This window comes from Cornus florida, unplaced genomic scaffold (assembly GCF_030987335.1).
Source record: "Cornus florida cultivar Cherokee Brave unplaced genomic scaffold, ASM3098733v1 CherokeeBrave_3.0.0_Hap2_Chr10, whole genome shotgun sequence".
Classification (NCBI taxonomy): Eukaryota; Viridiplantae; Streptophyta; class Magnoliopsida; order Cornales; family Cornaceae; genus Cornus; species Cornus florida.
Window position 1 is genome coordinate 96142742 of NW_026775580.1, and position 13135 is coordinate 96155876.

At 38.8% G+C, this 13135-nt stretch overlaps 1 non-coding gene across 1 annotated transcript; it reads left to right on the plus strand.

Annotated features, from left to right (window-relative positions):
• The first annotated feature begins 8797 nt into the window (after positions 1-8797).
• Positions 8798-8885, plus strand: LOC132280659 (small nucleolar RNA U36a). The gene has a single exon (XR_009471663.1). It is a non-coding gene; the product is annotated as a small nucleolar RNA U36a (small nucleolar RNA).
• The last annotated feature ends 4250 nt before the right edge of the window (positions 8886-13135 follow it).

Consider the following 13135-nt stretch of genomic DNA (forward strand, 5'->3'; position numbering starts at 1 on the left):
AACCCTAAGTTCAATTAACGAAAAAATAGAAAAATAAAATACCATTTAATAATTAATTCAATTAATGAAAAATAGAAAAATAAAATACAATTTAATAACTAATTAATTAATTCACAAACCACCACTAAATAAATAAAAACAAATAAAGTCACACTTAATCAACAAATTTACAACTAAATAAATAAAAACACAATTTAAATAATTAAATAAATTCCAGAACTATCCTTGTTAAATTAGAGGTATTACAGTCCTACAACAAGACAGGGACAGAGACAAGGACAAGACAGCATGTGCAGCAGGGGCAGAGGGCGCCAATGCCTTTACCAGCTCCACAGGTTCCACGGATTCAAGGACAGACACATCTGGCTTTACCGGTACCATTACAGCCTCAGGGACAGGTACCGCAGCAGTTACATTATGGCAAGGTGTACAATCCTAAGCCACAGGATATGCAGGCACCTCAAGTTGTTGAGGGTAAGTTTCATATACATGGTTTTCATGGACGTGTTTTATTTAATACGGGTGCTACACACTCATTTGTAGCTAGGAATTTTGTTGCTTTGTCTGGGATGATGACTCGGGTATGTAGTAGACCTCAGGGTATTTCTACACCGTTAGGCGATACATCCATTCTTCATGAGAGTGATGGGCCTGTGACACTAGACATTGGCAGACTCAAATTTCTAGCCAATCTATTCGTCCTGGACATGCACATTTATGATGTGATACTTGGGATGGATTGGTTGTCTCACTACCGTGCCCAAGTTAATTGTTTTGATAGGTCTATTGTGTTTACCATACCTGATCAGGACATGTATGTCGTCGCTATGCCACATTCTAACTGGGTCATTAGCACTTATTTGTTCCATGTGGAGGAGGAAACGGAGGAGGGGACTACTGTATCATTGGAGAACATACCGATTGTACACAATTTCCTGGATGTATTTTAGGAGATTCCAGGGTTGCCACCTAGTCGCGAGATCGATTTTGTGATAGACTTAGCTCCAGGCACTGCACCTATTGCTAGGGCACCCTATAGGATGGCACCAGTGGAAATGCGTGAGCTGAGGGATCAGATTCAGTAACTACTCAGCCAAGGTTTCATTCGTCAGAGTACTTCACCCTGGGGAGCACCAGTGCTGTTTGTGAAGAAGAAGGATGGTTCGCTCCGCTTGTGTATAGATTACAGGGAGTTAAACAAGGTTACGGTTCGTAACAAGTATCATTTACCTAGGATTGATGACTTGTTTGATCAGTTGAAGGGAGCTACTTATTTCTCTAAGATTGATCTGCGTTCTGGGTATCATCAACCAGGTTAGGGAGCAGGATGTTCCTAAGACAGCGTTTCTCACGAGATATGGTTCTTATGAGTTTCGTGTCATGCTGTTTGGGACGACTAATGCACCTATAGTGTTCATGGATTTAATGAACAGAGTTTTTCGGGCTTATTTGGATCAGTTTGTCATTGTCTTTATTGATGGTATCTTGATTTATTCTAGGTCTATGGACGACCATGCTAGACATCTTCGCATAGTCTTGCAAATGCTTCATGAGCACCAGTTATATGCCAAGTTTGAGAAGTGTGAATTTTGGCAGCGGGAAGTGAAGTTTCTGGGTCACGTGGTGTCAGAAAGGGGGATAGCGGTTGATCCAGCCAAGGTTTCAGCTGTGGTAGAGTAGGGATAACCCATTTTGCCTACCGAGATTCGGAGTTTTCTCGATTTTGAGGGATATTATCGTCGGTTCATCCAGGGGTTCTCCAAGATAGCAGGACCACTCACTCATCTAACCAAGAAGGGTGTACAGTTCGTGTGGGATGAGCACTGTCAGCGAGCTTTTGATGAGCTGAAAAGGAACTTGACTTCTATACCGGTTCTGGCTACTCCACAGAGTGGGATAGAGTATCTTGTCTACACGGATGCTTCGTTGTAGGGTCTTAGATGTGTTCTGATGCAGGAGGAGCGACCGATTTCTTATGGATCTCGGAAGCTTAAGCCTCATGAGCTTAATTATCCAACACATGATTTGGAATTGGCAGCTGTGGCTTTTTTCTTACGTACTTGGAGGCATTATCTGTTGGGTGAGTCTTTCAGATTATTCAGCGATCACAAGAGTTTGCAGTATTTGTTCACTCAGCGGGAGCTGAATATGAGACAGCGCAGGTGGTTGGAGTTTATGAAAGACTATCATTTTTTTATACAGTATCATCCAGGGAAAGCGAATGTGGTGACGGATGCACTCAGTCGCCGACCTGTTGGTAGTCTTTCTGCTTTATTCACCACTGAGTGGAATGCTTTGAGGAATGTGGATGAGTTATCAGATGTTTTTATGGCTTGCATGGTGGTTACACCTTCTATCATTCGCAAGGTTCTGAAAGCTCAACTCACGGATCAGCAGTGCTTGGACAAGGTTGTAGAGATAGCTTATGAGGAAGTTCCATTTTACTATGTTGGGACTGATGGAGGCTTGAGGTATAAGGGACGCTTAGTAGTGCCTTCTGCTGATGATTTGAGGAAGGATGTGATGACTGAGACTCATCACTCTGAGTTTTCGGTTCATCCAGGAGGCGATAAGATGTATCAGGATATGAAGAGGCAGTTTTGGTGGGCTGGTATGAAGAGGGACATTGCTCTTTTTGTTTCTCAGCGTAGTACTTGTCAAATGGTCAAGATTAATCATCAAAGGCCGCCGGGAGCTCTACAGCTACTACCGATTTCGGAGTGGAAATGAGAGAGCATATCTATGGATTTTATGGAGGGATTGCCAAATTCTTTCAAGGGTTATAACTCCATTTGGGTCATTGTGGATAGGTTGACCAAATTAGCGCATTTCCTACCTATTTGCATTGACTACACCTCGGAGCAGTTGGCAAGGCTTTACATTTCAGAAATTGTGAAGCTACATGGTATTCCATTGTCTATTATATCAGACAGGTATTCGAGCTTTGTGTCTGGCTTTTGGAAGAGTTTTCAGCAGGCTTTGGGTATAGAATTGCACCTTAGCACTGCTTATCATCCTCAGACTGAGAGGGTGAACCAGATTATGGAGGATATGCTTCGGTCCTGTGTTCTTGACTTCAAGGGCCACTGGGAGGATTACTTACCGCTTGTGGAGTTTGCTTATAACAATAGTTTTCAGAAGACTATTGGGATGGCACCATTTGAGGCATCATACGGCCGACCGTGTCGATCGCCTGTTTGTTGGATGGAGGTTGGTGAGAGCAGATTCTTGGGTCCTGAGTTCATCAAGGATACTTTAGAGAAGATTGCTCTTATTCGAGATCGCATGCGTACTGCCCAAAGTAGGCAGAAGAGCTATGCTGATCGTCGCACTCGTGCTTTGGAGTTTAAGGTTGGAGATCAGGTTCTACTCAAAGTATCGCCTATGAAAGGTGTCATGCGCTTTGAGAAGAAAGGAAAGTTGTCACCGCGGTTTGTCGGTCCATTCATGATTACGGATCGAGTGGGAACTGTCGCTTATCGGTTGGCACTTCCGGATAACTTGGATCGCGTACACAACGTATTCCATGTTGAGGAAATTTTTACGAGATGAGGATCAGTATCAGCATATCGATATTGGGGAGATTGAGTTGCAGCCGGATGCAACTTATTTGGAGCCGCCGTGTCGTATTGTAGACCGATGGGATCAAATTCTTCGTAACAAGGTTATTCCTTTGGTCCGTGTTCAATGGAGTCATCACAATGAGGCTGAGTCCACTTGGGAACGGGAGGATGTCATTCATTCGCAGTTTCCTGAAATATTGGAAGAAGGTAAGAGCGAATTCCGAGAACGGAATTCCTTTTGTTAGAGGGGAAGAATGTAATACCCCCAATTTTAAAAGGATATTTCTGGTATTCTGGTATTTAATTTTTGATTTAATTGTCATTTTATTTGATTAATTGTTTACTTGTTTATGGTGTTGATTAAATGACATATATTTTGTTTAATTGTTAATTATTTATTTGTTAATTCTTTGCTTAATTGTTAATTATTTATTTGTTTTAATTATTTAATTAATTGTTAATTATTAATTATTTGTTAAGGGTTGTTTTATTTATTTATTTAATTCATTGTTATTATATTTCTTGTACTTATAAACTTACGTAAGTTCATATAGCCGACACTGTTTTAAACCTAGGTTGTTCAATGGGCCGAGTGAATTGTATTTGGGTTTAATTGAGCCTAGGGTTAGAGTGGTTTATAAATACTCATCTAAGGGATCTGTCTAGGGTTTTAGAGTACCATTACGACACAGTAAGGTTGTGAGAAGTTTTGGAGACGGTTGGGAGGAAACAGAGAGATAAACTAAGGTTTCGCCGGAGAATTTAGACGGGAAAGGCTAAAGGCAAGTTCTAACCTCATCTCTTTCCCTCTTACTCGTGTTCTTTACATGCCTAAGTAGTTCCAGGAAAACATTAAACGGATTTAATTAATTGAATTAATTAACTATACATGTTTAGAACTCTTTATATCAGTATGTATTGAAACTTGTTGTAAACTGCTTATTTTGTGTTCAACTGTGCAACTGCTCTTTTAAAGTACTGTTAATCAACGTATGAAGGGGGTAGATGGGTTTTCTCTGGTTAGATTTGAGCATAAACAAAGGTGTTAGAAGCTGTAACAGAGAGGGACGGAAGTAGTGCAGGCAAACGGAGACGAAACAAGCAGTCAGAGGAGAGGGGGAAGTGGAGGCGGCTCCAAAAGACCATGGAGCTGGCTCTACATGGTTAGGAGCTGGCTCTACCATAGTTTGGAGCTGGCTCAAGCATAGGTGGAGGTGGCTCCACCTTGTGGGAGCCTGCTCTCCTCGTGTGTTTTCCAGTTTTTGAGTTTTCTGTGGGTTCTGGGCTACTGCAGATGGATTTGTAAAGTTTTGGATTGGTTTATGGGTTGTTCTTGGGTGGTTTAGTCTAGTCTAAACTCATATTAATGTCTCAGAAACTATGGTAGTACAGAACATATCATTGGGAGCAAGTATAGGACATAGTAGGAGACCTTTCAGAAAGATGATGTTTTGGTGTGGAGGTGAATGATTCGAGCTGCTCATGGTTTACTGAGCAAGTGCTTTAGGAAATTTATGATTTAAATTGTGTCACAGTATTATGGAAAAATAAGTATGACAAGTATGATAACTTTTTGTTATGCTTAATGAGGCCTTTGTTGCTAATTTCATAGTAACGGATCTTGTAAAGTTTCTGGAGGTTGTGGAATGGTTTTGAATGAACATATTAAATTTGATATTGTAAATTTTATGCTCATAGTGGAACATAGGATGGATTATATCTATTCTCTATAATTTAAAATTATTGAAGAACCATGTATCAGTAGGGCTGACCAACATGTTATATATATTTTGTATACCTGTAATGAATTCTGGTTGCCTGTGTTATGGACAGGTTGATAAATATTTTCATTGTTAATGTTATCAACTGCAGAATAGTTTGGAACAGTTGGTAATTACAATTATTACCTGTGTTGTCAACTGTGGATGTTGGATTACATGCACCGGTATGGGACGGTGGCATGCCTATGTTTGGATTAGTTTCAAAATACTAAATCCTACCTACACGGAATAAGGGAATGGATATTAACATAAATCCTACTTATAATTGAGTCAAATAAGCTGCATAAGCTGAATGACTACTCGGATTACTCGTAAGTTATGTTAAGTCAAAGAAGCTGTACAAGCTGAATGACTAACTGGACTTTGTATGGATGGGACGGACTTTAAATATATATATTATGGTACTGCAGTCTGAGCTTGAGTCTCAGAGTCGTTGGTTAGGTAGCGTATATGCAATAGGATGCGTAACTGGATATGAGAGGTTGAGGTATACCTTGTTAGGTCTAGGTACTCATGCCCACCTTTGGGTGCATTTTCGCATGTTGCCTTCTATTTAGGTTGAGACCCTCTCCGTAGTCCAGTGAGAGTTTTGTAGTATGAATATACTTATGTAAGGACTATTAGCTATTGTTGAACTGCTTAGGATGTATATGCGTATCGAGTTTCTGTTTGGATTGTAGTAGGTTAGAACTTGTTCGTGGGCCTGACCTACTTCTATTTTTCAGGTACGCAACAATTCCAGACTTAGACCTGATCGTGCTGAGCAGAGACTACTACTCACTCTTCCGACGACGTATGACTCTCTTCGTAGTTTATTTTTGGATGTTCTTTCAGTTATCGTTATTTCATTTTGGATTATTATTAGGGGTCCACTAGAGATGGATTCCCGAGTTGTTTAAACTATTGGAGGTTTTTGGATTATTGGGATTTAAATATTTATTTTAAAGAATTTTATTTTAGTTTCTTTTAGCTCATTATATTATTTCTTTAATCACTTTGTATTCCGTGTTCGTTTTAACATATTAATTGTTTGATATCCCTCGGGTTTGGGCCTGGACCTGATCAACCCGTGTCTCAGATCCGAGGGGTATCACAACTTTGCATTTGGTTCCTTACAACTCCATGTTCCTTTTGTCTCATTTGCTTTCCATAGATGTGATCTTGAGTAATGGAATACTTGGAATTGACTTTATGATCTTCATTGAGGTCATCCTTTGAATGTGAATAATCTATAACACTCAATATAAACATTAGTCCTTAAACACCATTAATGGTTTGTTATCATCAAAACTTTTAGATTGTTCTTAGATGAAATCATTAAGGTCAACAATATATATCTATCTTTTATACTATGAAATTATATAGCCAAGTGTACTTTAGGGATTTTGGTAAAAATAGTAGCTGATGTCATTAATTTTCGTCGTTGACTGCCGTTGACTCTAACAGAAGAGAGGTCCGTGTAGGATATTTTCAAAAGTAAGGGAGGTCCAAGTAAATTCCCAAACAGGAGGGGATGTCCCTGTAATTATGGCAAACCATAGGGGAGGTTTGTATAAATTACCCTATATATATATATGGGTTAAGTGCAGAAAATACCCCTGAAGTATACTTACGGTGTATATCACACCCCTCGCGTGCAAAAAACACCCTCAAGTTTCAATTTGATGCAATTAAGTCCCCTGACACATTTAAAATTTAGGGTTAATTACAATGACACCCCCTGAGGTTTGTCATAATGACAATCATATACAAGTTAGCATTTTTTTTAATAATGACACCCCCTGTCAAAATTTTCAACCAAACAAGTCCTTAAAAGGTTGGAAAATACGATATTGCCTTTTAATATATAATTCATTTTAATAATATATATATATATATATATATATCTCAACTTGTAAAATAACAACATTGTCCACACTTATTAGGGTTTTCAAGCCCAGTCGTCCACCCATTCTCTTCCACTCTCTCTGTCGCCACCATCTGTCTTTAACCATAATCACAGCCACCATCTCTCTCACCCAACCCATGGCTACCATCTCGTCGGATTACATCACCTTTTACCACCACTACTTATCATAGCCACCACCACAATATCTAGGAAAAAATTCTCCTATCATTACCACGTGATTAATTGGTGAGACCGCCGCAACCAACAGCACTCCCAGTTGCCCAGTTCGCCGCCTGCCACTGCCATCACCATCTACAAATTCTTAACCGTCAACGAGTACAGATCCATCATTGGTTCCAAGTGCAACATTGTGTATGCCACATAATTTTGTAATTGTTATTTGAATCTTTCACTGGATTCAATGGTAGCTGTTGGGTTTTGCCGAAACTGTTCTCACTGGTTAATAAATTGCTGAAGTTTCTGGGCTCACACCGGCGACACATTGATGAGCTTTCTGGTCTCTCACAGTTATATATATATATCAATTTAGCAGCAACTCTCAAATCTATGTTGCGGTTGTCACCAGTTGGATTTGTCTTCACCGAACCCAGATGTGTTCTAAAGCTCTCACCGCGCTATGTGGACAATCACTAAAGTTATTGGGTTTTTTAGAACCCATGGTTGAGGTCACTGTAGCTCTATGCTCTCATCAAATTAAATAGATCTTCAGTCCTGTAACAATGGAAACTTCAGCTCCGATCAATCCTCAATTCGATCAGGCTTCTTTCCGGCGACAATTAAGACTACAGCTAGTCCGATTGATCTTCAATAACGGCTTTGGCTGACTTGGTTCTCTATATGGGTCTCATGTTGCCAAAGAGAATCAAGATAAAGGGTTCTGTTGTGTCTCTGTTTGATCTTTGGACCTGGTAATGTGGCGGCGCGGATGAGGCAGTGGTGCAAGAAGGAAGGGTGAGTATAATTTGAACTATTTAAAAGGGTAGTTTGGTCTAAGAAAAATAAATTTTAAAGATTAAAAAATAATTAATTCCATATTTCAAATAGGTCAAAGGTAGCAATGTCAATTCGCCATGTGTAGTGACTATTAGGGGTGTCTTTGTTAATTTTATTAAACCTGAGGGGTGTCATTGTTCAAAAATGCGTCAACTTGTTTATGACTGTAAATAAGATAAACTTCGGGGGATGTTATTGTAATTAACCCTAAAATTTAAATTGACCATATTACCCTTATTTAATAATTTTATAAAATATATAAAAATAAATTTTTTTTGTAAAAAGACCAAAAATGACACTATTCTTCCTGACCTAACAACCACAAAGACCCACTGTTAACCCATTTTCTCTTCTCTGCAAAATCATATACACATTATATTTGCTTTATAGTTTTCAATATCTGTTACTTGAAAAAGAAAGCCCAATTGCTCGTGCTAAATCGCCGCCGTCTAGTGTTGCAGTTTAGCCTTGACGGCCACATATTATTTCACCTTTTTCTAATTAAAAAGGTATTCGAACTCATAAAATTAATATCTTTCTCAATTTATTTTTGGTTATGATTATATTTTATCCGCGCTTCTGAAAGCAATTTATAAAGCATAAAAGGAAAATTTTGGTTGAATTTCTTGATATGAGCCAATTCTTATATATATTACAGACTTTCCAGAAAAAAAAAAAATAAATAAAACCCAAACCATCACCACCCATCACCGCCATCAACCCAAATGCCCGGTCCGAAGATCTGCAAATCAACCACCACCGAACTCGCGATTTTTTTACAAGTCTCTGTCCGTCGGTTCGACCATTGCTGTCGGAAATCACATCCCTCACCGGACCCATCAAGCTCACGGCCGATTCAGTTATTCCTTGCCTACCGTTCCTCTCACCGCCGAGCCCTCCCTTACTCGCCGGCTGCCGTTCCGCGCTCTCTACCGCGAATCGTCCTTGTCACCACCGCCCGCCGGATCCGTCCTTGCCAGATCCATCAGCGCCGAGCACCTCCTTGCATCGGTTCTACAGACCCGCTTGGGTCAAAACTAGTAAAACCATCCGACCGATTCATGCTCGTCGGTCTATTATGTCACTGAAAGGATAACGCAGTGGACTGATTCGTAGCTTAGAAGTCACCAAGAATGCTCAATTTCTCTGATGAACTTCGACGGGAAATTCTCGTTCCAATCGCGATAGGTTCATTGCCTTTGCGAGCATGACAGGAGATTTTGATTTTATGGTGTAAATCCAACTTTTTTCACCCCGATTCCATATTGAATTCACCTTTGGCTTGGAGCGTTGAGAACCGAGATTTCATATGGGGTACTGGTGAACCGAGAAAATAGAAGAAGATATTAGGAGTGGAAGGCAGCCTTTGGTTTGGCTTACCACCGAGCAAATAAAAAAGTCAAGATATTTGGGCTCCCCCTACCAGCCTACCCTATGTCATTGATGCTTGAAGCGGATGGATAAGTGGTGGAAACGGCGAGCACGGACGGCAAAGAATGATTGTAGTGAAGAGGGTGATTGCAGGAGCATTTTGGGAAGAATAAAAAGAGCAAAATGGGTATTAGAGAACTAATTTAAGACAGATTTTTGACAAAAGGATAATTTTGCACAATATTAAAAAATTAAGGGTGTTTATTGCACACTTTTTTAAATAGGGATAAAAGTACTACTAAAAGTATATTTTAGGATATTTTTCTACACTTACTCCATATATATATATATAGACAATCTGTCCCGATAAATTTAGTAAAAATATATATATTTTTTCTTTTTTGAATAATAAAATTTGAACTTATAGATCTCTCATCCATGCTATCGACATGAGATTGTAATTTTTGGTTTATTTCATAAATTATTATTGTTTGTTTGATTTTAAACCTTTAATCCACTTGTGCTCTTTGTTGAATGCACATTATATAATTAGTGATATAATTTTTGGTTTATTTCATTAAATATGAAGCATTATGAACATAATTTAACTTTATGTTTTAGCTTCAAGAAATTAAAATTATAATTTTGCTTCCGGGGGAAGCAAAAGCAAGAAACACTTCCTGGTGAACGGGCCCGCCCATGAGTTTTGTTTCATTACATGTTCTGTGATTTTTTTAACATATTGTCAAAATTCAAACACATTGGTTTCTTGAGTTCCCCATGAACATTCATTCCTTAAAAAAAAATTTAAAAAAAAAAAAAAATTGTTTATTTGAATTTAGAGAGAAAAATATGCATATAAACACTTTTCTAAAATTTTGCAAAATTACTTTCGAGTTAATACTGAAGATTAAAATGCTATTTCATAAATAAAAAAACCAACTCGATAATCTTATAAGCTTTACATCCTTTTTGTTGTATTTTTTTAAAATAAAATGTTTATTAAACAGGTGATGTGGGTGAAGATAGGACCAATGCAAGTTCCAAACTTCCAACTTTAATGGATCAAAATCGTCCTCACATCCTCTAAAATCTTATTTTTAAGTAAAATACAGTAACAGATATATATATATATATATATCACAATTTTTTACATCCATAATGTTATATACCGTACATACTTAAAAAATCATGCAAGATTACTTGATGACCTTATATAAAAATGAACATATAATGTGAATAATAAATTATTTTTCACGTATAACCAGTTTATGAAACCGATTACATTTTTTCAATTAGTTGCCTTAATTTGAATTATTTTATATCTATAAATCTATTAAAAACCAAAATTTATGATTTTAATAGTGATTATTAATTATGTATTATTATTATTATTATTTTATATTCTATTTAGAATTGTGTTTACTAAAATTCTATTTTATATTGCTTTATGAGAGGGACGAACAATTCCAATATATCGCAGTTGCAACGACTAGGCTTGGTTATTGGATACGTATAGTTACGTGTTCCAAGATTTAATTATTTCTATTGTCAATTTTTATGAGGAATCTTGTTAGTATATGATTACTCTTTTATCTTATTAACATAATATAAAAGAGAATAACATAATATAAAAGAGAATATTAACTCTTTTATCCTATTAACATAATATTAATTTGGGTTAATTACACCTACACTCCCTAACGTTTGTTTATATTTCATTTACACCCCCTCTACGTTTCATAATTCCACCTACCTCCCTTGAGATTTTAATTTATGTAGCAACTTACTCCCTGTTGTTAAGTAACTGACGGTGTTAGCATGAACAAATCAGTAGAAGGTCAATTTTACCCTTCCAATACTTAAAATGACATTTTTAACCTTATTGACCAATGCAAATTTATAAAATTACCTTTAATTGATCTCAGCCTACACCCATCTTCGATTCTTCTGCATCCAAACCTTCAGTACCACCATCCACAATCACCCTTTGTAAACAACATCACTAGCAGACCCAAGATCCAATTGAGAAAAAAAAAATAATAATAAATTTGGGAGAGCATAATGAAAATTGATGAAGTTGAAGGAGGTATCTAAGTCTTTAACCCAAAATCTAAATCTTGTGAGGAAGTTGTATCGGCAGCAACAAGATCGGACCCGATGGCGGCGCGTGACTGTCGGTGATAACCCAAACCAAGATAGTTCTGCTCGTTATAGCCAAGAGTTTTCAAGTTTCAACAAATGGATAACTCTTGGCCATGAGGTGCACAAGCTTGAAGATAAAGGTGGCGGCTGTTGTAGAGCCGATCCGGTGGAGGCGAATTTGGCAAAAGCAGGGAGGAGTTGGCGGTTTGTGAAGATGTTAATGGCGCCGGCGAAGAGGGAGATGGTTGGGTCCTATCCGGTTGTTGAAGATGACGGGCTGTGAGGATGTTGACGGCGGCGCCGGCGAAGAAGGAGATGGCTGGGTCCGATCCGACTGTTGAAGATGATGGGCTGTGAGGATGTTCATGGCGGCGCCGATGAAGAGGGAGATGGCTGGGTCTGATCCGGCTGTTGAAGATGACGGGTTGTGAGGATGTTGATGGCGGCACCAGTGAATAGGGAGATGGCTTACTGTGAGGATGTTGATGGCGCCGGCGAAAACTAAGTTCGAGGCTGTGATGTCCGGCAGCGGCGAAACTGAGTTCGGCGAGACGGATCCGGCTGAGCCAAGGCAATAAAAGAAGAGAGAAAAGATGTGAAGTTTCACACAGTGACTACAATAGTACAGACTATTGGGGTTCGGTGCTTCTCAATCATCCGGCAACATTCGATACAATGACGATGGATACGGAGACGAAGAAGGAGCTGATTGAAGATCTTGAGAGGTCATAAATGGGAAGGAGTATTACAGAAGAGTTGGGAGGGCTTGGAAGCGTGGGTATTTGTTGTATGGACCACTCGGTACAGGGAAGTCGAGTTTGGTTGTAGCCATGGCTAATTACTTGAAGTTTGATATATATGACTTGGACTTGAGAGAGGTTCAGTGCAATTCAGATCTGAGGAGGCTGTTGATCGGCACGACAAACCGGTCCATACTGGTAATCGAAGACATTGACTGCAATGTTGGGTTGCATTATCGAGATTTTGGGGATGGAACTCAGGATGATAAGATTACATTGTCCGGGTTACTCAACTTCATCGATGGATTGTGGTCGAGCTGTTGAAGATGGCGATGGCTGGATATTGGGGATGATAAGAGCTTATAGATTTTGATTTTTACTAAATTTAAGGAAATGTTAGCTTGGATTGAAAATTTCCTGTGGAGACATTTTATCGGTTTTCAGATCGACGATGTGCAACCATGGACGACACGGATTCTTATCATAGCCGCTGTCTTCCGTTGTGAGCTTCGGCTAACTGAAATGAACTTCACCGGACTTGGGATTGCCATCCGACTTGGGTGAAGCAATCTTCAACAAGTTACAAAGGTGAAGGGATCTCCGTCGTCTGACATGGTCACCAACATTTACATA